Source organism: Myotis daubentonii, chromosome 8 (assembly GCF_963259705.1).
Source record: "Myotis daubentonii chromosome 8, mMyoDau2.1, whole genome shotgun sequence".
In the NCBI taxonomy this organism is placed as follows: domain Eukaryota; kingdom Metazoa; phylum Chordata; class Mammalia; order Chiroptera; family Vespertilionidae; genus Myotis; species Myotis daubentonii.
The window spans coordinates 10038737-10042116 of NC_081847.1; positions in this window are offsets into that span (position 1 = coordinate 10038737).

The window sequence follows — 3380 nt, forward strand, 5'->3', positions numbered from 1 at the left end:
GTCTTGGTTTCTGGTCTTTATTGTGTTCGGTTTCTGACTTTGTTTCATTTAACTATTTATAAACAATTTTAAACAGACACGATAGTAGCGAGATTAGTATAATGACTACCCTCATCCTGAGCAACATTTTGTGTCTTTCTGCACCTCCCTGCCCCTCTCCCCCCAGCTTTCTAAAGCAAGTCTCAGACTGATTTAATTTCATCCCTAAAACAGCGCTTTTTATGATCATGTGGCTGAATGGCCAAGGTTCCTCGAGCCGGCTGCCATCTCACAGCTCGTAGGTTCAGGGTCCAAACAAAAGTTTAGCTGGTCTGACCCCCCTGGGCGACATTTCATCTAAGAAACTGGGTCCTTGGTCCTACGCATTCTTGTTTGGGTTTCTTGCATACTTGCGTGTGGTTTCCTCTAACCTGTTTCTCCAGCCTCTGTATCCTATGAACTGGTCACTTCAGCTAGAGGTTTAAGGTAGACTGGAGCTCAGATTGGGGGGAGGGGCTATGGACATCTATGGCATCACCACTGGACACATATAGCACGGGGCTTTCCAACCTGTAGTGGTAAGTCGGGCTGGTGGGTTCAGAAGTCCCGGTGAGCAACCTGTATCGAATTTCCCATCAACCTTCCTCCTCTGGGTTTTAGCAACCCTTGAACGTTGGGAATGTTGCACAAGGTGATTTTGTAATAAAGTCTGTCATTCCTTACGCATTTGTGAGTTGGACTCCTGTGAAGACCTCACTGTGGTTTGGTTCCCCTGACAGCTTAAATGTAAAGGAGTCACCAGATTGGGGACCAACCAGCATCTTCCAGACACGACTGCCGGATGGACTTTTGATGCTCAGTCTCCTGTCTCTGGCCAACAGGCTCCTCTAAGTTGGCTCTGTGTTTGAGTTTGAGACAACGGTCTGAAGGCTTCTTAGCTTTTTGCTATGAGACTTTTTGGGTTCATCCTGAACACTTGAGATGCAGACCTGGAGACATTTTCCATGGACCCTGGGCTCCATTGATGGGAAATGGTGATTGCGAACAGTCATCTGGGGAGAAGGGGTGCATCATCGGGTTGCTTCAGCTCCGGAGCTGAAATATGTATTTTCTTTCATAAAAATACCTCAGCTCTGCTGGTTTTGCTCGGTTGGTTGGGCATCATCCCCATACACCAGGAGGTCACTGGGCTGCAGGCTTGATCCCCCAGGAGAGGGTGTGCAGGAGGCGGCCGGTCTGTTTCTCATGGATGTTTCTCTCCCTCTCTCTCTGAAATAACATTTCTCTGAAATAACATTTATTATTGAAGGAAAATACCTCTTTAAGATGATGCTTTTTTGTTGTTAATCCTCAGCTGAGAATATTTTCCCCTTGGTTTTTTAGGGGAGGGAGAGACAGAAATGTCAATGTAAGAGATACATCTTGATTTCATATTTTGTTTTTCTGAAACCCTGGGTTTCTGATGATATTAACATGATAAACTACTTTACCTTACTAAAGGGTGTCCCAAAATTCACGTAAGAAGTAATTTTGACAGGAAACACAGGTTTATAATTAAAAATTGTAAATTTTTTATTGATTCATAAAGTACACAGTATAGGGTTATATATGGAATAGCACATCAAGTAAATGGCCTCCACCGCTTTGCTGGCACATACGCAAAGCCGTGGTCTTCATGGGCCTTCATTGTCCCTGCTCCTGGGCCATAATTGGTACTTGGTAATGCTTATCAAATTGAAGGGATTGAAATCAAAGGGCAACAGATACTAGAATCTGATTCAATAAACCAAGTAAAATTAGGCTTTTATTTTTTCTTGTTAATTAATGCTCACACAAAATTCAGATCTTGCCTGAATTTTGGGACACCCTTTATATGTAACAAATCCTGATGCTGTTATTATTGATAACATGATTACATAAATGAAGTTTTCAAAAAAATTTTTTATATAGTTTTACTTGTTTATAGCAATGGTTCTCAACTGTGGCCCCAGACTGGCAAATCATCACCATGGGAACTGGGCAGGAGTGCAGGTTATCAGGCTCTGCCCAGGCCTGCTGAATCAGGAGCCTGAGTCTCCAGTGCTCACAGGTCTGCTCAGGGGGTCCCTCTAGGGGACAGTCGTGGTAGAGAGTGAAATGACCTGGGAGGTATGGCAAGGTCAGATTCATTGCTTTCCATCTTTAGACACTGCTTTACCTCGCCCTCCTTTTTCAATATAATCTTGTTATGTAAAACATGCTTTCATAGTCAAACTCTAAAACCAGGCGTATTCAGGGGTGTCTAGCTCTCCATCCCCTCACCCTGTTTCCTTCTATAAAGTAACCATTTAAAAAAAATGTTTTTATTGCTTTTAGTGAGAGAGGAAGGGAGAGAGAGAAACCTGAAGGAAAGAGAATCATGGATCGGCTGCCTCCTGCATAGTCCCCACTGGGGATGGAGCCCAAAACCTGGCATGTGTCCTGACCGGGAATCAAACTACGACTTCTTGGTTCCTGGGTAGATGCTCAACCACTGAGCAACACCAACTGGGCCCAAACGTTAGTTTTTGATTTATCCTTCCATTGCTTATTTTTGCAAGGATAGGTGTATGTGCCGGTCATACCTAGTCCCTGCCCACCTCACGTTAGCACAGCTGACAATGGCTGCTTCGTTTTTCCTTGAGGAAAGACGTTTCTCCTGAAAAATCAAATGACTTCCAAAGAATCTCATTGGTTTTGTTTACTCAGCAATATCATTGAACTTGTCCTGTGTGCTAGGCGCCTGCTGTTGTGGGACCTGCCTACAGGAGCCAAGTTCCAATTCCTCCCCTCACGGAGCTGCCATTCTTTTTTTTTTTTTTTTAATATTTTTTATTGATTAAGATATTACATATGTGTACCCTCTACCCCCCCCCCCCCCCCCGCCGCTCATCCCCTCACCCCCCCGTTGTCCGTGTCCATTGGTTAGGCCTATATGCTTGCATATAAGTCCTTTGGTTGATCTTTCCCCCTTGCCCCCACCCTCCCCTACCTTCCCTCCAAGGCCCGACAGTCCAATCAATGCCTCTCCGTCTCTGGATCAGTCCTTGTTCATCAGTTTATGTTGTTCATTATATTCCACAAATGAGTGAGATCCTGTGGTATTTATCCGCTCTCCAGCTCCATCCATGCTGTGGCAAATGGTAAGTTCCTTTTTCTTCTTCCTCTTCTTAAAGAATACCTTTCAGCATTTCATATAATGCTGGTTTGGTGGTGATGAACTCCTTTAGCTTTTTCTTATCCGTGAAGCTCTTTATCTGACCTTCCATTCTGAATGATAGCTTTGCTGGATAAAGTAATCTTGGTTGCAGGTTCTTGCTATTCATCTCTTTGAATATTTCTTGCCACTCTCTTCTGGCCTGCATGGTTTCTGTTGAGAAATC